Source organism: Melopsittacus undulatus, chromosome 2, assembly GCF_012275295.1.
Source record: "Melopsittacus undulatus isolate bMelUnd1 chromosome 2, bMelUnd1.mat.Z, whole genome shotgun sequence".
Classification (NCBI taxonomy): Eukaryota; Metazoa; Chordata; class Aves; order Psittaciformes; family Psittaculidae; genus Melopsittacus; species Melopsittacus undulatus.
In genome coordinates, this window is record NC_047528.1 from 62,153,763 (window position 1) to 62,177,111 (window position 23,349).

The 23,349-nt window shown below is 38.1% G+C and overlaps 1 protein-coding gene across 1 annotated transcript in view; it reads right to left on the reverse strand.

Annotated features, from left to right (window-relative positions):
- The window catches only part of LOC106023517 (opsin-3-like), a 78,699-nt gene that overhangs the window by 30,832 nt on the left and 24,518 nt on the right, over nt 1-23,349 (reverse strand). The window lies entirely within an intron of this gene.

The following is a 23,349-nucleotide window of genomic DNA, read 5'->3' on the forward strand; positions in this document are numbered from 1 at the left end:
GATAGCACCTTCCAAATACATGAACACTGCTGTACAATGGTATGGGAAAGAATAATAATATGGCCATGGGCCATATGAAATGATTTTAGGGTAACAGGTTCTGGCTTACCCAATTTAGACACGCAGAGGTTGATCCAGACCTCACTGTTTGCCAAGTCAACTGGTCCAGTCAGCCTGTTGCTGGAGGGAGAATTCAGGTGGCAACCACAGCTCCATGGCCTTTTTTAGTCAGGCTAAGCACTGGAGCTTTCCAGCCCAGGCAAAAGAGGACAGCAACTTTCTGCCTCCCTTGGAGGATTTACCACTTTTGATACTTCTCTTAGCACCATGTGGCTCCATATGGGAGAAGAGCCCTAGGCAGTGCTCTGACCAAGGGGACAACCTACCCAATCCTGTGCTCCTGAGCCAAAGGTTTGACCTAGTGCAGCTCAACTCCCTCTGGATCCAGCTGGTTGTAAGCTGTGGGACCATGGGAGTACTGGTGGCACTTCACCTGCTCAGAAAAAGGCACAGGTATCAGGAAAGACCAGCTGGATGGTTGTACAGAGGCTGTGTTACTGAATCTTGCAGGTAACTACAAGGTCCATGCTGCCAGAGGCACGTATCTAGGTCCCCCTATAAGGTACTAACATGTACAACTGTGCATATTCCTTTCACCCATTAACAAGCTTGGGGGTTTTATTATCTATAAGGCAAGGGATTTTGTCTTAAGTTAGCTATCAGGAAGGGGAAGCTTCAGTGATGAAGATTCAACCTGATTGTTTTCATTTAATTCCTGTGTTTTCTTTTTTGGCATTTACCCTCATCTCTCCTCCTTAATTAATGTGACCATGTACTTTCTCTCACAGAGCATTTTCTTTCTATTGCATCAGCTCCCAGTCATTTTCAGCTATGACCACCGTGAAGGGTTATGAAGAATATACAGCATCCAATCCATCTAAACACTAGATGGAGAGACTATACAGTAAGAATTCAGCATCCAGACACACCTCAAGTAGGGGACAAGTACTTCAAAGCATCTTTAAAATCAGAGGGGGGGGGGAGGGTTGTTTATGTGTTTTGTCTTTCAAACCAGTTTCTCTTTCCCCAACTATTTATTAAGGTGAAAAATAATGTCAATTATTATCCTCTGTTCATCTAAACAGTGGATGCTGTAATCATCCTTTACCTAGCCCACTCTAAACAAGCAATAGGGAAACAGGGTGCAAAGTGCTTTTTTATCACTGCTGATTCCTGGATCCGTCTTTGTAAATTTCACACTCAAATACCCATATTTTCTTGACTACTTCAGAAGTAAAGAGAAGGTTATTTATGTACAACAGTGTTTGTTGCCAACCTCTTCAAGTGTTAGTTATAAGTGCTTGTTTTGGTATGATCAAATATTCAACAGGACTACCAAAACCAGAGACAAATTAAATATTCATAATCATCTCAGGGAAGTCTGCCAATCTTTGAACATATAATCTACTACAGCTTCTTAAAATGAACAGGAAGGAGCTAGACATTTTAATGCAAAAGCTGCAATAGAGAAAAAGATGGGAAAAGATCATTCTTCTTCCTTCATGAACCCGTCAAGTAAGACAGTCTCCTCTGTCATGTTTCTAACAAATCAAAATCTGAAATGCTCTCCATTTATTGATATGAATAACCCTCTACCAAACCCAGGAGTGTCTCAAACTAAGCAGTGACTCAAATGTCAGTTATGATGAACTTTTTCCTCTTCTATCTCTGTGGATTCTGTCCTCAAGCAAAAACAAGAGGAAAAAAAACAAACAAACAAAAAAAACCACTAAATCATGAAAAGCTCTAAAAAGCTGTAGGAAATGGAAGCTCCAAGTAATCTACTTTTCAGTGTGGGCTACCCCCAGAACTGATGCTTTCTGTTTAATACTAAAGTAGATTAAATACTTTGTTGTTTAAAATAGACAATAATGGGAGAAGAGGGGCCGCTGGCTTAAAAAATAAATACCTTCCTTATAAGCATGTAAGTGGCTAAGTTCAAAACAAGAATGAACAGTGAAGAGATGTATAGTCTCTGTGGAAACAGGGACTACACAGAAACATCTGCTCCAGGTCATCTTAGAATCCAATGGGCCCTGACTCTACCAAGCATTTACACTTCCATGTTCACTGACTGAACTGAGATTTAAGCATGCACATAAGCACTTTGCTCAATTGCGAACACATAATGAGTTAATAGGAACAAATACAGAAGGAGGAAGCTATAAAATTACACAAGGGGCTGTAAAGTTAATTATTTTAATGTCACTATTAAGTTTAGGAATTGAAGTCCATGGAAGAATATTTTACCATCTGAAGACTGGCTTTATTGGGATTTTTTGTTATTGAAGTGGGAATAGCTGTCTTAATGCTTCAAGGTGAGGTGAAGCTATGCTTTACATACAAAACCTATGTCTTTGTACACTGCCCTTGAAGCATAACTGCTGCTGCTGCTAATATCACTGAAGTTTTACTGAAGACTCAAGGAACACTGTAATCCTCTTAATTGCAGGAATTCTACTGCTGCATTTAGCTGAAGGGCTTTTAGCTGCAATTTGATTTACACAGTGAACACATTCCCATGGCAAGCAGCTCATGGTGTCACATCCCTCATATACAACTCATGTTTTATCCTGACCTTCTTTCCTCACTGTGGATTTTCTAGCATCAGTGTCCAAGAGAAAATTAAAGGTGTATTACACACAGCTATCATTTGGTTTATATTAACAGTTTGGTTTTAGAAAGAGAGCTCCTAATGTACTTCTATCTTTCCCATGTGGGAGCTATCTCTGTTTTCCCTATAGCTACAAACATGCACAGCAGAGAAAATGGCTACAAAAACACACAAGCTTCCCACCTGAGTTGGCAGGACATGAGCTAACTTCAGTGCAAGAGCTGAGCATGTACTGCACTTGGCTATGAGTACCATCCTGTTCCCTGGGCTCAGCACTGGGATAACACAGACATGGGAGATCTGTAGCTGACTTGCATCTCACCAACGTATAGTACAGGCAAAGTGTGCTTATCCCTACAGCAGCTGGGACAGACAGACCAAAGTGGCTGCCCCCAGCAGCAGGGGTTTCTCTTTCTGGTATGGGACGTACATGGCCAGGAGATGCAGTCTGCCCCTGGCACACTCAGGAGCCCACACCAAACTGGTTCATGCAAAGGGACCGACTCACTGAATGGTCCAAAGGGATGACAGCAACAGGTAAAGCAATTTAGAAATGTTAAAACCTATGCCAAATAAACAAAAAAAGTGCACCTGAGGTGATACAGAATCACCGTAACACTGAAGAACTGCCAGCCCCAACAGCTCATTTAAGAGGATATACTGCATATGATGATATGTGCTTCTCAAAAATGTTATTTGTATGTATGTCCTTCAGTAATTTTGGGACTGCACAAAGCTGCTATCTCTGATATAGGCAGTGACACTTCTGTGGCACTTATCTGCCTGAAACAAACCAAAGATGTGTGGAAAATAAGATGTGTAGAAAATAAGAAATGTGGAAAATGGGAACTGAAAGGGCAGTGAAGTGTGTTTGCTATCTGAAATATATAGTCAAGTTTTAAAAAACCTGGAGATGCAAGAAATATCAAATGCTATGTCTAAAGTTATTGAAACTACAATTAATTTTCTATCAAAAAGATGATCAAAAGAAACTGTCTCCTATAAAATATTCCATTTGTTGGAGTTTCATGTCATGAAACATGTTTAACATGACTTACCCTAATCTATGAATTCCCTAGATAGTTTGGGAGTCTGTAATAGATAGTAAGTCATTCCCTTCATTCCATTGAAGCCATCAGGTATAATTTTCCCAGACTGATAGCAGTCACAAACTGTATTACTTCACTGTTTCTGACTGCTTGTCTAAGACCAGTTCTAGTGAGCATGTTATAATTGGCCATGACTCACACCAACCAACATCCCTATCAAAGGGCTCCGGAAGAGCATGTTGGCCTGAATTACCCTGAAATATCCTATGGACAATAAAGAAACCACTCTGCTTCCGGCATGTGCTACAAAGGGGATGACTCCTCCTTGATCAAGGAAAACACCTGTTTTGGCCTGAAAACCCACTGAGTCAAAGATGACTTTGATTCTGGGGTTGTTAAAGGTGCAATGGTCCACCACATAGGTGCTGGTATTAAAAGTTTAGAGCCCTGGAACAACTGAATGTTGGCGGGCCGTCTCTGACAGCAATTACTAGTTGTCTTTTGTGGTCCTTTCAAAGTAGCTGAGAGTCATTCCCAGACCAGAGGTAGTGTTGCAGTTACCTAGTTGTAGGTCTAGTGGCACCTTTCTCAGGAAAGAAGGAGGTTTCGGTACATATTCTGATGGGCAAAAGTTAGAATGTTTTCTGACCTGGTGCTGAGCATCCATATTGCCACCATCAGGCACCTAGCAGCAAGAACTACAAGGTTTGAACAGATTCACTGTCCTCCTTTTGATTATGGAAGCCTAGAACACTGATTTGGCTTAGTCTTCTGTGGCTAAGGTTATGTAAACTGAACCTCACCCAGAAAAGAGAAGGAAGGTAACAGAGAGGAGGCTACTCCTATTCCCATTATACAGTAGCCAGTAAACCTGGGATTTTATACTGGTATATGTCCAGAAAATGATAACACTGCCAAAACAAGTATTGAAAAAAAAAATCTAATATAAATAATAAAAAATATATTAAAAAGAAAGAGAAAATTATGTGTGGGTTTTTTTTTTCAGGGGGACAGGAGGAAAATCAGAGACTTGGCAAAAGAGTGACACTTGACAGGCTCTGGGGAACTACCAAAGCTTATTTAAGTTCAGATTTATCTACCCCATGGTGAGAGGAATTCCATGGACACATCAATAATTCTGTGGGTTACCTTTTTTTGTAATGGCATGGAGTAGGTACTTCAAAAAAACCACAGATTTTATTGTATGGTTGAATTAAACCAGTGTTTGATGATAAAAAAGATGTTTTGTCAGCAAATGCAAGACAGACTCCTGAAGGAGATTCAGCAGTTGCTGAACCAAGGCAGAACTGAGAATGACTCTATAACCACAGTGCATAAGATTTATCTATGAGGTTGAAACTGAGGAATTCCACTTTGGGGAGAGAAAAACAAAAGGCCTGAGGGATATTCTTTGATAACAAGAATAATAATGCAGCTAGTTTTGTAAAGATAACATGTAAGAATATTACTGCGTGTGCTGCTGCTTAGCAACACAACTTGCTATTATAAAGGTGGAAGGGGCTGAGATAATTTTCAGAAAATCAAGCCAGTAATTTAGTTTAAGATTCCTCTTTTTTAAAAGCTTGCCAATAAATGATATCTTTAATAGATTTACTTTTACAGTAATCAATTTCTGGTTGGGGTGTTTTTTTGTTTTAATAACTCTTGTCTTTGACTGACATAAAAGCACAGCTGGCATTAAGGAAGAGTTAAAATGGAAATGTATATCTGTTTTTTTAAGCTGACTTCAGTGTATTTTACACTGAAGAATTTCTGGATCAGAAAGGGAAAATATCAAACATTAATCCCTGCTTGGTTTCTGTGTACTTTCTTCCAGAGATAGCACCATGGAGATTGTATATCTGTAAAATTGCTAATATGGTTGATCTTTTCAAAAAGAAATGAACTGACAGGTGTAAAATTTCTTTCCAGGTTTCAAAATTACTACTTGATGCTAAGCAATAAAATGCTACCATCTACATAGGAAATGGAGTGCACATTGGCCTGCATCTAAAGGAAAAGTGTTTTCAATCAAAGAACAAAATGATGCTTCAAAAGATATATATATATAATACGGACACTCGTATAGCTAAAGCAGGAAATAACAGCCTCTGTGTTGTAATTTCAAGGACAAAAAAATGTAAGAGTCAATCTCAGCTGAGATCAGAAAACTCACTCTGCTGGAATAAGAACACATTAAAAATTTCTCCCCGCCTTTCAGGTGTGTTTGCAGTTTGGCTTATGACTTCTCCCTTCTCACTGAAAAAGGCATACAAACATATGTATTTACCACCATTTTTAAGAAGGGGAAAATGGATGACCCAGGGAGGTACAGACCAATCAGTCTCACCTCTGTGCCTGGCAAAATCTTGGCGCAGATTCTCCTGAAAAGCACATGAAAAACAGCAAGCTGGTTGGTGACAGCCGGCATGGCTTCACTAAGGGGAAATCCTGCCTGACTAATTTGGTGGCCCTCTATGATGGAGCTATGAAACTAATGGAAAGGGGTGGAGCAGCTGATGTCATCTGCCTGGACTTCTGCAAAGCGTTCGACACTGTCCCACACAGAATCACAGAATTCCAAGGGTTGGAAGGGACCTCAAAAGATCATCTAGTGCAACCCCCCTGCAAGAGCAGGGTAACCTAGAGTACATCACACAGGAACTTGTCCAGGCGGGCCTTGAATGTCTCCAATGTAGGAAACTCCAGAACCCCCCTGGGCAACCTGTTCCAGTGCTCTGTCACTCTTACAGTAAAGACGTTCTTCCTGATGTTAACATGGAACCTCCTATGCTCCAGTTTACACTATCTTTGCTCACAGAAAATGAAGACAAATTCCTTTTCTGTAGCTTATGTATAACATACAGTCTTTTATAAATTATGTATCGTTTTCAGACTGCCAGTTAGGAAACTTAAACTATTACAGTTTTGTATTTGTTTTAGATTACTGTAAAGGCAAGATAAGCAGAACCAAACTGGTAAAATTTTATGAGTTTGATACATTACTCTTTAAGGCAGACTTTGACTGCACAACAATTTGTGCTTGTGATTAAACACAAAATAATCTAGGACTAAACAACACTGAAGCCCATACTAAGTACTCTGTAATCCTCTCCCCAGATCCCGTACCCATTAGATGGGTGAGGTAGGCAGAGTGTCTCCAGAACATGGTGTGCATGAGAATACAAAATGATCCCACCACCTGGCAGGCATACCTAAACTGCAAGCACCCAGTCAGCATGATGTGGAGGCATTTGCTTTTTAAGAGTTAGGGTTTTGCAGTATATTACAAATATTTCTCTGTCTGGTCAGTTTGCACAAGCTGATGCTATACTGGATGTATATATACATATGGCACAATTGCATGTATAGAAATGGCCCCAAACCTGCTTGGTTTTAGTAAGAGTAGTACAGATAGAACGAATATGGAAAAGTAGTTTTCAGTTCCTGATTTCTTATTCATGGTCTTCTACACAAGTAATACAAATCTGCCTTGTGAAAAAAAAAGCTGTTAAGTAAACTACTAATTGTTCCTGCCTTTCAGAAGCTGTATTTTCAGTGGCTATTCTAAATATGTATGTATGTATGTATGAAGTACTTTGGCTGACTTTTAGATCTATCAAGATCCTAGAATATATACAGTTATTTTAAAAACAATATATACAGTTATTTTAAAAACAAACAAACAAACAAACAAAACAAAACAATTCCTTTTTTCTAGTTAAGGGTTTAATTTTTGTTCCCACAAAATAAAATCCTCATACTAGAATATAGAATCATAGAATAGTTAGGATTGGAAAGGACCTCAAGATCATCTAGTTCCAACCCCCCTGCCATGGGCAGGGACACCTCACCCTAAACCATATCACCCAAGGCTTCATCCAACCTGGTCTTGAACACTGCCAGGGATGGAGCATTCAGTACCTCCCTGGGCAACCCATTCCAGTATCTCAGCACCCTAACAGTAAAGAATTTCTTCCTTATATCCAGTCTAAACCTCTGCTGTTTAAGTTTAAACCATTGATGCTACAAGGGAAAGATAGCATAAAAAACAGTGAGGAACAGGTGAGGGAATAGGTAAGGAAAGAATATATGATTAGACACGGAGAAAATAGTCTCCATTCTCTAGTACATATTATGGGGGATACATAACTGGTGGGAGTGACTTGTCCAAGCCTGCAACACTCATGAACATCATGCCTTCAGAAAGGCAAGATTCACTATTAACACCCATAACCTTCAACAATTTTTACAAGATTTTCAAGAATTGTTACCCCCAGAAGCGACAAGACGCTGCCAAAAAAAAATTAGGTGTAAATGATGGAAAGGGTTTTGAAGGTGTCAGATATAGTGTAAGGCAGCTGGAGGGCAGCAATATGACATGGAAAGAAATGGATCAGAAAGACAATTCCTGGAGTGCTAAATCTAAAAGCGATGACCAGCTTTGAAAGACTTTCAATATCTACCTCATGTATCCTCTCTGATGGAGTCTGTGGAAGTAACGATGCATGAAAACTTGAAATTTTTCAACTCCAGATTAAGCCAAATTTTGTCCTTTGTCTAACTTCTGAAGTTGGATATAATATATGAAAAGGAAATACATGTTTTCTAATGCAAGAGAAACACTGAAATATGCATCACAAAGTATAGTAAACATGTCATAGACTATTCTCTTACTAAAAACAAATGCCAAATGTGACAGAGTAAGCTCTTTCTGCAAAATTTTGGGTTATGACTGTTGTTACATATTCACAAATCTGTCATTCTGAAAGTTTATTTTACTTTGTCATATGTACATTAAAATAAATAACAGCTGGTGGAGGCAAAGGATTGAATTTCTCTGCTTTTCTACCATTTCATTTTCATATTGCCATAAACTACTCTAGTTCTGTAAATTTTCTGTTACCTTGATGAATTTGTCTTACAATTTTTTCAAATGAATGTTGGGCATGGCACGAATTTTAATGATTTTTAAATTATACAGCCACAGGGCTGGAAGGATTCTGAAGAGAACCAGCAGATTCCATCACCTCCCCAGTATACACCAAATGCAGGACAAGTACTCCTCAACCAGCCTGAGAGTTACTGTCTAATAAAAAGATATTTCATATCCCTGAATAACCTGCTCCATGATTTAAATTCTTGCATCCTCATCACAAAGCTTTCAGTAGCACATGATCTAAAAATTAGAGAAATTGCTTCCTTTTGTCTTTCCATTAGTATAAGGCTGCGCACAAGCGCAGTTAGTCACAGCTGCTTTTCTTTAGTAGCAGTGTTTTTACATTTGAAAACTGCTCATGTGTGTCCTCAGCATTTACACATCTTTGTTTAACAAAACCAGCACACAGAGCAGAGCACACCCAAGGCTGGGTGTTTCACACCTCTGATCACCTGTCCCACAGTAAGATCTATCCTGTTTGCAAAAGTATCCTGTTCCCAAATCCACATACTGTTTCTGACTCACTATTCAAAATAGATCCTTTAGACTGTATTGATGCCCAACCTGTATTTATCCACCCTGCATGACTTCTCCCATTTAAGCAAAACTCTGCACTTGCCTTGACCAACCCTGATGTTCACTGGCATTTTAGACATAGATTCCTATTCTGTCATCCAAATTGGTAATGAAAATGCTGGGAACATTTTGACAGATCTTCATGAAACAGGCAACTTACGGAGACTACTTTAAGGCAGTATTTCCCTAGCTGCTAAGAGCACGTCCTGTACCAAGAACTTTAATTATATCATGACTACAGTTTCCTTTATATCCACTAGACCAGGTTACCTGTCAAAATGGAAACACGCACTGTTCATTTTGGCCAACTTTTTATCAACCCATATTGGCAATTCTGACCCAGAATATTCAACAGAAAAGGAACCAAAGCTATTTCGTTTTTTTGGAGTAGAGAGGGAAAGAACAAACTTAAGAAAGGTAAGAACCCTGCACCTCCTATTTGGTGTGGCCCAACCATGACTTAATGGGGCATCATTAGAAAGGAGCTGAAAATGTCTAGGTATCAGATCTGTGGGAAGCAAAACTCCTTGGCTGACATTTCTCCAGTAAATGCTCAGGCTGTTGGATAGCAAAGATGGTTTTCTTTTACAAATCCTTATTTTCCATAACTGGACAGATTGCTCTTTCTTGTCATGAATGGGTATCATCTCCAGCTCTCTTTTTAAACATTACTTGACCAGCCTAAGCATTAACAAGTTCTTTGAATATGAGAAAAACTGGAAGCCAAATAAAAAACTGGCGGGATGATGTGATGATCAAAGTATGAAAGATATACTCAGGGCTGAGAAGTGTCATGAATTCCTTGCATCAGCCTTCACTGACAAAGACGTTGGGAAGCTCCTGTGAACTCTTTGTAGCAGACATTAGAGGGCCTAGATCAATTTGTGGTAGAAATAAAAGAGGTATTAGACTAAAACAAATATGTTAGTGGATGCTGGGGAATTTGAGACGAATGGCCTGCAGAGAGAGGCCAGGTTTGAAGACACTTCCTAGATAGCATCTGACAGTCAATGTCAGGTGTGGAACATCAGTGTGATGAACTGGGGTACCTGTGTTCCATGGGGACAACCAGGGAACTGCACGTAGAATTCAGCACAGAAAACAATGGTCTCATTGTAGACTTTGCCTTACTATAGCTGTATGAAAAAATTAAGCTAAAGATTATGAACACTTCATCTATTGGTATCTAAGGTTTTTCTGGATCTTTAAGATGAATCCCTTTCCACAATCTACTTGTATTCCAGAATGACAGACGCTACATCTGTCATTTTATGCTAAAGAGGCACTTCTGACTTCACCATTTATATATACCTACATACTCCTAGAAGGACTTTTCTCACAGGTGTGCTATTGTCATCAAGGAAATAAATTAATACTCCTCTGAAGGCGATAGCCACAGTTACTTCATCTCATGGACACATAATGAAGAAGACAGACAAAATCAGACTTCTGAAAGATATTTTTTTCCCTCCCAAAGATATTTTTGTGTTATTAATTAGAACATGGGGTTAGGAAGGTACTAAGTCTGTTAATGCCAGGCAATTGTTAAAATTACCGATAGCACAGAGCCTTCATCTGAGTAGGGGGTACCTACAGAATATTTGCAGCTGACTCTGCTACAGGCTGCCACTAGTCTTTACTGAAATAAAGGTCACCAAGCTTGCTTTAAGGCAGGTTAGTGATTTCTACAGAGACAGTTTTATAGCACTAATAGCTCAGCTAGAGACCCACTGGCATTTCTAGGACAGAGGCAAGCATTTGTAAAAGTCGTGAGCTGTGTTAACTTCACCACACTTAGATAAATCCTTGTAATTTCCCACAGAAAGCATGCAATGCAGATTGTGCTGAAGTATGACTGTATATTGAAACTGAATTATGGTGTTGACAGAAAAGAGAAATACCTTATACATTAAAAGTAAAACGTGTAACTTTGGAAAGATTGGTTAGTTGGCAAACTCCCTTTGAGTTTTATCAGTGAACTGTAATCATATGTAAAGTAAAATGTAGGAGATGACTGGTTTCTGATAAGCATACTCACTTTAGAAGAAAACAGTAAAAAACCCCAATTGCCCATCACATTATATTGGCTTTGATACTACACATTTTTTTGAATCTTGACAGCTCCAAGTGCTCTGGGTTTGTAAATTAGCATCTTACGGCAAAGAAACAATTTCAGTAAGAAAAAGACTGAAGTAACCTCTTAGAATATGACTGGAATATGAGATAGCATTTATTGGAACTTTTATTCTAAATAATATTTGTTTTCCCTCAAATTTGTTTCTAGTTTGTGAAGGGGAGGATTATATCAAACACATTACTATACTGTTGTTACTCTGCTGCTGCACAAAAGGTAGTACCTTTATAAATGATTTCTGCAGGTAGCACAGATTTGTGGGTTATCTAGAGGAACAAGAACATCATACCAATGGCAACTGAAAACAATCAATATGGATTCCAAATCCTGTATCCAAGCAGAAAAATTGCTACCACACTCTACTGGTTCATTTGAGCTACTTCATGTATTCTCACCTACCCTGAGAAGACAGATATAAGTGCAGTAGCAGACATTTATGAATTAAAAATAGATAATTGTTAATCTTTAGCGTATTTAAATAATTCTGAGTAGTGGTTAAAATCCTGTAAGAGTGAAGCAGCTGTTCATCAGGTAATAAATTGCTCTTCTGCCAGCAAGACCACTGACTATATCTAAGAAGTTAAAAGTTCAAACAGCTACAGGTTTCGTTCAAGGAAATTCAGAGCTAACACCCTGCTTTTGAAACATTATCTATATACGCAGATAATTCAGTAGGACTGCATATGGACCAGGCTGCTTTCCAGCTTGGACCATATAATAATTTTGGAATCTGTGATTGTAACTTAATTTTCAAGTAAATGTTTCTTCTTAGGCTTCTCATTCAGAAGAAAAAAAAATCTTTTTGGTTCCAAATTTCTTTTTGTTTTCCCTTATAGGCTTAAATGAAAAAAGGGATTATGTTTAGAATCACAAATACAGCTAATTATCATTATAAATAGTGGTTTGCTATGATTTAACCTGGAAGATGAGGGAGACCAGTGAATCTCATCACCAGGCAATGCCTTTATTTGCTTGTATGGAGTTTGATACATAGACTGTCCAAGGTGGATTTTTAGCATATCACAGCTCATAAAACCCTCTAGTTTTTCATAGCAGCTATTTTAGCTTAATGAGCTAAAAGAAGACTTCTTGCATTTCCTAGAAATTCCTCTTTACATGTACAAGTATTTCACAAGCACCAGAATGAAGGACTAGGAGCTACTCTGAAATGTAGCACCACAACTGAAAGGTGATGTTTGAGCACTGGTTTCTAAGCATTTTTCTCACACTGTAAACAGATTAAAATCTCTCCTTGAAAGCCACTTCTGTAGCTTTGATGGTACTTGTTACCCTTTTTTGTCCTTTTTCTGTTTCTCTCATGTCATTTTGAAACAGATGACCAGAATTCCTTGCAATATTCATAAAATCACTGAATGATTTCGGTTGGAAAGGATCTTAGGATCATTGAGTTCCAACCCCCCTGCCATGGGCAGAGACACCTTTCACTAGACCAGGTAAGTACAAGTACAAGCTTATACAATGGTAAAACAACACTGGGGATGCTTTTCACAACCTTTTTCCTAGTACTTCCTAACATCTTCCTTATTGTTTTCATTTTCCTTAACAGAGAATTGAATTTTTCATTAAATTACTCAAGCTGACTCCATCATCCTTTTGAAGAGTGATACCTTTCATCATATATGTACATGTATTTAGGATACATGCTGCAAACACTTTTCTCTGTACTCATAATTTCACCTAAACTGCCCTCATAGGCCTTGCAAACTGTTCTTCTCCTCCAGCATTACCACACCTGAGTTTCTGTATCCCTGAGCATGTCAAGTGGTCATATCCTTGTTTTCACTCTCTCAATCTGCAGACTGATAACACTCCCAATTGCAAAACATGTCCTTTATCTTCTAAGGAAGTGGAATAATATTTTAATAATTAGTACTATATTTTTTCCAGCCTAATTTTGTTCTAGATATGCTTTTTCTTTTCTTCTTTTTTTTTTGACAATTACATCCAGGAAAAGCAATAGAGGTATTTCAAATGATTCTCTAGATTACCTTCCAATTACAATTTTAAAGGTCCCAACATATCTGGGACAGTTAGTACCAAGACACAGGCTATTCTATCAATGATTCATTATAAGCTCAAACCGCTTCAAGTCAATTTTGCTAAATATTCAGCTAGTTTTTCAGCAGTGCTTTAATTTCTGAGTTTTCTAACAGAACAATCCTTCAGACTACAATGAGTAAGTAGGGACAGATATAGTTAGAGACAGCACAAAGCCTGACCAGTGTGAATTTTATCACCTCAAAAGGTAAAAGGATGATGTAGTCTTATAAAATTCCACCATTCTTCTGGAAAGACCAAAACTAATCGAGCAATACCTGTACCTCCCTAAGGAAAGGTCAAAATATAAAGTATACTGAGTTAACAAGATGATTCAGCAGGCTGGAATCATATTTCTTTTGACTTGACATTTAGACTGAATTAACAACCTGAACTTACTCAGCAAGCAATGGAGCTCAAAACAAATCCATTTAGTTTTATATTGAGAAATCTAAAATGTGCCAGGCTGACATAACTAAGCACCTACTGAGCCTTGACCATCCTGGAGCAAAGAAGCATGAGCAGGGCAGAAGAGCTTTTCCACTACTGAATAGTGAAAGAAAACACGCAAAAAGAAAAGGCTCCCAAGAGTAGCATGCAATTAACAAAAGGCCAAGGGCAGATTGCCAACCAAATTTTCTTCATGAAGAGCTTAAAGACTGATGCAGAAAGAGCAGGCCGAAATGATGTGAAAGTTAGTTCTTTCAACTTGACATTTAGACTGAACTAATATCCAAAACTCGCTCAGCAGGTGACAGAAAACTATCAGGTATGGCCTTAAATGGCTTTTAGCAAGTGCTTGCAAGCCATATCAATAGAAAAACTAGAAAGCCATATGCAAGTGAATTAGGGGAGTGAACCTTCCCAGGGATAGGTGTTTTTAAAGGTCCAGTTCCTACTAAAGGCATCAGAGCAGAGTGGAATGCTATTGGTGTTTGACTACCAATAGCTAGTGGCAATACCCATTCTATTTTCTATGCAGGGCAATGGTTTGTATACAGTGTTTTATAGACTTATAACAAATCTCTAAGCATATTCAATGCTAATAGGAATAAGAAAATACATATATGTCAGTGTTTGCCAGGTAGGGAAAGCTACATTCATCATAGGAGTGTTTGCTCAATTATTTATTTTAATTTTTAATTTAGGCTCAAGATATGTATGAATTTCTTTTCTATTTCTGTGCAGTTTGGTTTTATTCACACTTTGTTTTTAGTTAATCCTTAATAGGCCAAACATATGTAGCAAGATCTCAGCTAAGTGGAAATTTGTCTTTCCACATTTTCGGGGCAGTGTCAGGCAAAGTGCTACATTACTAGGTAAAATGGATGTTGCAGTCTGCTGAAACACTAAAATGCTTTGCATCTTCTGCCTTGTATGCTACTAGAAATATAACAGTCCAATATTACTGAGATTCCCTTCGTAAACACCTTACATGTGTTTTCTTATCTGAGAAGCTGTTTAGTTGACAGAACTCCCATTTGAATTTAGATTACCATTCCTAAATACAGCAGAAGGTATGGAGTATACCCTAAAGGCAGCCCTAGCACATAGTCAGCTGTGATAGATCTAGCTGTTAGCAGATGTCAGCCATATTCCTGAAAGTCAAATAATTACTCATTCATTGTAAACTCAGATGACTCTGTCTCAAGCCAGGATGTTTTCAGATGCATATAGAATTGTAGAATCATAGAATAGTTCGGGTTGGAAAGGACCTTAAGATCATCCAGTTCCAACCCCCCTGCCATGGGCAAGGACATCTCACACTAAACCATGTCACCCAAAACTTCATTCAACCTGGTCTTGAACACTGCCAGGGATGGAGCATTCACCACCTCCCTGGGCAACCCATTCCAGTACCTCACCACCCTTACAGTAAAGGACTTCCTTCTTATATCCCATCTAAACTGCTGCTGTTGAAGTTTGAATCCGTTACCCCTTGTCCTATCACTACAGTCCCTAATGAATAGTCCCTCCCCAGCATCTCTGTAGGCCCCCTTCAGATACTGGAAGGCGGCTATGATGCCTCCACACAGCCTTTTCTTCTCCAGGCTGAACAGCCCCAACTTTCTCAGCCTGTCTTCATACAGGAAATGCTCCAGTCCCCTTATCATCCTTGTGGCCCTCCTCTGGAGTTGCTCCAACAGCTCCATGTCTTCCTTATGTTGAGGACACCAGAACTGCACACAGTATTCCAAGTGAGGTCTCATTCTCACAGTCCCTGCATTTGCCTTCCAAGACTTGGGTGTTGTGGTCAGAGCCTTTTCCAGTGAAGACTGAGGCAAAGAAGTTGCACATATATCTCACCTCTGCTATATAAATCAGGGTATAGCATATCAACTCTTTGCTCCACACTAGAAGAGCTTACAACTCCATTGAACTGGAAGTCAGCCCTCATCTCATTTTGACACTTTGATATGGGCAAATAAAGAAAATATGAACTACTATATTTGAGCACAACAGGTGCCCTACATAAGGTCCAGGGAATGCTCGAGGCTAAACTGAACATCTGTGTAGTATGGATGTAGGGAGTATGTACCATCTGCTTCAAGGCCAAGGAAGGTTCTTGACCATGTAGAAATGCGTCAGTACTGAGTACAGAGATTCATCTGCACGCTCTTGTGTGCAGAGCCACACAAGCACACAATCACAAAAAAATCATTCTGCTTCTAGAGGTGTGTGATTTGAAAGAGTGACCTGCCCACTTCACATAAATATTGAGTATTAAAGTATACACTGTGAAGACAATAATCTTGCATCACTTCCAAAATTTTGTACTTATTCTCATTTAATCCATTATATTTACATTACACAGAGGTTTGCCTCCTCTGAAAATAAATGCAGGTTTCATAAAGGAAGCATACATGTGCCATTTAAGTCTAACTCTTTAGCAGGGTACAATATTCATCATAAAAATATTAAAGTATGAGTAGCTGTTGAACAAAATGAGTATTACAAGTGGGTGAGGCCACTTTAGCTTCAGTCAGGTTAAGCTGAAGCTACAGGACCAGACAAAATTTGAGATATAAGACAGAGATTAACTGGGCTTTCCCACCTTTTGTTTGTGGATAAAATAGCTTTAGAGCAAAGTAGCTAGGGAATCTATTTTTTACCTTATTTTAACTGAGGTAAAAAAAAAGTAAGATCAATCTTGTAACTTAATAATAGAAATGTGTCAAACTATGTAAAGATAATAAAAGCCTGAGAGCTCAACTCAATTCTCTTAGTCATAAACCTTGAATTAACCTTTATGCAGAGGTTCGCATGCCGATATGCAAGTTATTCAACTGAGTTAGCAAAAAAATCCTACCTAACCAATAGGATTTGAAGATAATGGAACAATTGATTAGAAACTTTGAAGCAATGTTTGGTTTAGATTTTTACCTTTCTTCTTTTACATGCTTTTGATTTTCAGTTTGTAAGTGCATAATCATCATTTGTATCCCTTTATATCTCTCTAGCATGTGTATTTGTCATGTCATACTGGCATGCCATTGCTCTTCACTACATGATTAAAATCTCAGACAAAATTCTTTCCCTCCATCCCTGCCTCAGGCACTGTATCTTAACCTCTCAGGAAGCTCAACAGTGGAAGGCAGACTAAATCAAAGAACTAATGAATGGTTACAGCTATACGGGACTAATGTGGAAGCGGAATAAGGATAGAAAAAGTCAAAGCAAACATCTTTCATGGCCCTCTCTTCTCCACCAGGAAAAAGTAGAACTACAGTTTGGATTGTGAGTGAAAGCTTCGCTATATATATCATGGTTTATGTGCAGTGAACCAAGGCTTTGATTTCCCACTCGGACAGCACTGGCTGGGGAGTGGCATAAAGACTCTCACACAATGGCACAGCTAATGTAGGGGTCAAAGACATAGTGCTACATGTAGGACAATTTATTTTGCTTCAAATATTCTGCCAGAGATCCTGCTTGAGGTCACAAGTTGGTTTCTTAAGTAGAGTTAAACTACATGAGAGTAAGTGTGGCTCAGTTCTCAGTGCTGAAGCATAAGTGCACAAAAACATATTCTTTACGCTACAGAGCATCCTTCCACACATTTAATCTTTCCAGTTTTATAACTGATGAGCAAACAAAAAATCTTATACTTTTGCCTACCGGGAAAAAAACTTCATTAAATCAACCCCTGAACAGAGGCATCGTGAATGCTTGGTATTGATGTACACCATTTACTGTAAACGAAAAACTCAGGAGACCACAGCCCATTCTTTATGGGCATAATGCATCCAGAGATTAATGCATCAGAACTTAAACTTCTATTAGTTTGTTATTAAAGACTGTAACAGGCTTATTTCCTCCCTAGTTTATCTAAAGAATGAAAAAATGTCAAGCCCAACAAAATCCTATTTTCTGACCAGCCATTAACTTGATTTACGATGAATTTGTACAGCACGTGATTTACGCCAACGTAGTATCAGTGCTTCTCTGCAAAGTACAACAATTAACTAATGATTTACGTTTATGCAAGCATAGAGGAAAGAACATCATAATCTTTTCTGTCTGTTTCCCTTCCAGCATGCTCAGAGCTCAAAAAATGACTCACCTGGTCACGTTTCAACAGTCAGTCAACACAAAGAACAACTCCGAGTGAACATACCTGTCACCCATGACTTAAACATGTCTATACAAGACCTGACAGCAGCTGAAGTCTCTAAACACTGGACTTTTACATTGGACTGACTCGCCATACCTCCATTCTCTTAAAAGCTGACACAGCAAACTTACAAACCTTGCAGCTATACACAAAGAAATAATGTCAGCTATCTCCTTTATCTCTCAGGGTTTCACATTTTTGTCCACTGTTACAGAAGACACTGAAAATTATGCCATTGGGACAGCCTTCTTCAATAAGAACTGGTATTAATGCAGCACGCAAAAGTGCTGTTTATGAAAGTGCAAACAAGTATTTGTAAAGTCCTCACTAAATTAATGCCAAAATTCAGTGTTAAAATGCTACAGATTTTGTTTCAAAAGTTATGTTATACTCATATTTTCTACTATGAGCTGGCACTAAATAACAATGACACAATTATTATATCTTTATGGCAAGGTTTAAAAAGGAAAGGCAAAGTTATTTATCATTCTTCCTCTATACAACCAGAAGTTAGGAGAGAAAGTATAAAGTCCCAAAGGGAGGAAATAAAGTTTGTGAACAGAGAGTAAAAAAAATAATAAGAAATAAAGATATGGTTGCCCAATGAGTTTAGCTGTCTGTCTGAGCACATTCACAGTTAGGATCAAGCATACTCAAAACTAAGTAAAATCCCAAAGGATTTAATCAAATTTGAAAGGGATGAGCTATAGGAACCAAAGGACCAGGTCTACATCATCTTCACCTGAATTACATTTCTTAGGACTTCTTTGTTTCAATAAATAATGAGAAAGATTTTGAGCTTTGTTTCTAAAAGAAGGCCTGTGATACAAATCTGGTTTTATTTAGGGCTTTTAGAAAATAAGAGTTAATGGTACATAATTGCTTTGTCAATCCTCTCAACACAAGTCATAACTTTAGTGCCATCAAAGATACGGTTTCAGAAAATCAAATTTCTCTATAACTAGACATATGAAGCATACAAAAGAATGATGGAACAATTATTACTTTTCCATCTTACTCTTTGTGTTATGTGAAGACAAATTCTTTTCAGTTAAAATCATTGTGCATTCTGCCCTAATGTGCTGTCTTCCTATAAACAATCATTTCCAAATGAGCTGGAGAACTGGAAACAGGGGGGATCCTTCTACTTTATTATCCTTTCCTGAGTACCTTCATGAACAATGATGCAATAATTGTTTTTACAGATATTTTTAAACGTTCCAAATAATGCAGACATAAAAAAGGATTAAGGAATTGTAAGTCATAAAAATCTCTATCTTCTTTCTTTTTTCTCTCAGACTTTCTTCAGAGGCACAGGAGATTTCGAAATCACCCTGTTGTTTATATCGAGTGATTTTTAAAAAATACTAGAGTCAAAATCTCATCACACAGAATTCAAAATTGGTTCCTTCAGGTTTATAATCAAGTCACAATTTCACTCTGGGCAATACTTTTTACGTAAGAGACAGAAGTATTTTTTCCTCCATTAAATTTGGTACTTTGAAGTCTGGAAGAGGAGTAAGAGAGAGAGGACCAGGCAGCTCTCCACAGTGTAACCTTAACTGTCTTCATTCCTCTACAAGTTGACAAGAGACTCAGAAAGGTCAGGGCATGGGATAAAAAAGACGATCTGGTTCTCCTGTGACATGTAGAAGTCAGAAATCATGTGGCACTTTTCAAAAGAAACAACAAAAGTTACTGCAAAGGGAAATAGTCTGTTAATTCCACTACCTGAGCCTACATTTTGGTCACAAGTTAAGCTATCAGTTTATGAGGAATTAAGCATCAGTAGGTGCACCATGGGGTGGAGGACAAGGCATACTGGTAAGGCCAACTTCGGCCTCATATGAACTAGTCTTAAAATACTTCCTGAATAGTTTTTCTTGTTCTTTTTTTGTCAAAAACATGAAGTCAAACTAGAACTCAGGTAATAACATGAAAGAATGTAGTAAGTGCTTTTCATCTCTACTTTTTCTCGCTGTTTTCAAGTAAAGAGAAAACCCCACATACAATAGAACTATCAGGTCAAGGCACACATCCATATATTCAAAAATCCAATGATACAGCCCACTTAACACAGGATCTGTTGCAGTCAGCAAGTCAGATGTGTATTACACCATGTGTTGAAGTCTTTATGCTCTGCTTACAGTCCTTTTTACTGTTAACAACATCCTAGCTACAGTCCATAAAGAAATGCCGAGCTTGGTTCAGGCACAGCTTTTGACAAAGGAAGACTGGCAATGAGACGAGCCAAGACAAGAGGCTCCACAAAATCAAGCTGAAATATTATCCTGAAACAATGTTCTGGGACTCTTCTTGCCCTTTGGCAACGTTTCTATATGCAAGTGGGAGATAATACAGACTGAAGAGATCTCTTTTACAAGTTTTACTAATTCTTATTAGGCTGGTTCATGAGTTCTCTGGGCCCCACAGCGGAGGATTTTAATCATATTGTGCCTTCTGTGCTACAGTGATCGCAATGCTAATCTCTGTAACTCCACATTTGGGAGCCCATTTTTCAAAAGTGTAAACAACTGACACTGCCTTTATAAAGAACATTTTTCCAGAGGGAATGCAACGGTAGAGTCATAGAGAAGCATCATCAACCAAAAACTGGGAGGAAAAAAATAATTGCACTATGAGTAATAACCCATTCTCAATTTCCTTCCCTTGTTCTGTAGAATGTGAAGAAATAAAATATATGTAAGTAAGATTTCGTGAGGGAGCAAACTTTGACCCTTTCTACTTACAGGTATCAGACACTTTAAAGGAAAACAAAGAAGAAAGTGACTTTCTGCATCTGCAGGAATGGAAGAACAGGTGTCTTAAAAGCAAGAAACAACATCAGCAAGATTGAAAATACAAACTCAGAGGGAAGAAAAGTCTAATAAAATATTTGTGTTTCTCCATGTCATAAAAACTGATGCACTACCAGATTCCCTAACAACTCCTGAAACCACATTTTTTTGATTCAGTTTTCCATTTTGAACATTATTTTGCTTAGCATCTCTGAAATGCTTCCACTATTCAGAGCTCCTGTGAGTGAGTTACACAACGATGGCAGCAAAGACTACCTGCACAACCAAACAACCATCCACATAAAGCCATTCTGGAAAATAAGCCCATACCTTTAAAGAAAAAAACCTGTCCAATTCCTAAAGGTCTTCAAGCTTGATAAATGGCAAGAGTTCTGAGACAATAGTGCAGTCATGTTGTAATACTGTTTAATGGCATTTGTTGTCAACATTATTCATACAAGGATGCTATTAACTTGTAACTCCTTGAAAAGACAATCTTTTACAAAACCCGTATTACTGAAATCCTTGTGCCTTTCACTATTACACAGATTGCAGATGACTTCATAGGTTCTATTAATGCTCCAAGTGACAGGATGCTATAGGAATTGACCAAATTTAGAGAAGAAAAAGAGAAAAGCAGATCTATAATTGAGTTCCTGCAATAAGAAAATGCAGGCACTGTGCCAATTCTTGCATTAACTATCCCAGATCTACTAAGATATTTCTTCCACCGCAATTAATTTACATTGCACTATTAATAATAGCATAAATCCTGCACTCTTGATCTCAGGGTGCAGCACCATTAATGCTACAGTAGTCTAACATAAAAATTTACATACATTCTTAAAAATTATGAAATGTATATTTCAGAAAATTTACCAAGCAGTTGAAGCTGGGATAATGCACTTACTATGTTTGCAATGCTCCCGCATTTCTTCTAATATGTACCATAGAGGGTCAGAGGACTTTAATCTATGAGGTCAGAATATTACAAGATAATGAATTTTTTGTCTACACCAGAAAGTAACAGCATTAAAATAGATGCAGTAATCCTCTTTTTTGTATTACCCTATCTGTTTTTCGTAGTTTTATGTAAGAATTACTATATTTTTATTTGCATATTGCTCATCCCTTCCTCCAGTTTGAAACATGACATACTTTACCATTTCATAATCTATCCCATTTATTACAGAGTAGTTAGAAGACCTCAGAGGGAGAAAAAGTCTGTATTTCAGTGACTGTATTATGATATGTTCATTATAAATTTAGACATAGGCCATAGGAGATTTATGAAGTGCAAGATTTGAAGATTATGGTACTGAAGACAGTTTCTTGTACATCACAGAAAGCTGAGGACTGATGAGTTTTCTGATTGAGATTCTTTTTGCTGAAACTTATCAAGAAAATCTTTTGCAAACACCAGGAAAGCATTAGAAGGTTTGTGTAAAAATTCAAGGCTTAGCTATTCTAGACTTCACAAATTCTCAGGCAGCTGTTATGACCTGTAGTCATAACAACTTTAGAGGGGAGATGTGATTTAATCCTCACTGGACTTCCTCTGCATTTAACATGCATTAGTTCCCTGCTCTTCCAGAAGATTATGCAAGATCGGGTTTAGCTCTTTTTCACTTCCACCACTTACAAAATTTCTCAAACCCTCTAACCTCAGCATCCCAGAGGCTTCCAGATCACTCTGGAAAGCACATGGAGGATGGGGAAGACAGGATTGTGGAAAATGCTATTCCTTCTGCCATTTTTTCCCTCCTGGGCAGTTAATTAATTAATCAACCTAGTCTTCTACCCAGTTATCCTGAGTTAAACCACAACACAAGTCTATCCAGACTTCATGTCTAAATACAAAATGGCTATAGATTGCACATATTTTTCCCATGATACTTTGTTCCCTCATCATGTTTGCCACAACTTTGAGACCCATTAGGCAGATTGGTGCAATTACTACTACATTTAAAACAACAATTAAAAAAAAGTGAATAAACACAAGTCTACGTTTAGAACTAGGAGCTAAAAATACACCTCAAGGGCTTCACCCATACAAATATTTGCATGTGGTGTGATGGCTGTTGCCAGGAAAAGCAGTGAGGGCTGAAGGAAAGAAGAGACAAAAGTTTAATAAAGTTGAATCTTCTGCATACTTTTAGTAGCACATGTTCCAAGATGCTGCTCTTTTCTTTAAGGTGATGGCTAAGGATACTGCTGCCCAGGGACCAGATATGGTCTGCAACTTCAGTTTAATGGCTTACTGGATGGAAACTTTTTCTATATTACTGTTGCATAGCATTAAGAGGATTACAAATGTGTGATTCATCAAAGGGATTTTACTGCTCCCCTCAGTACTCAACCAGGAAAAGATTTCCCATTTGGGCTTTAAGTGTTTTGAAAGTTTTGACAAATCATGTAAAACGCAAAACCTTAATTCCTTATGACTAATCAAAAGTAAACTACATCCACTTTAATTCTGTAGGAGAGCCTCTGTTCAGGGATTTAC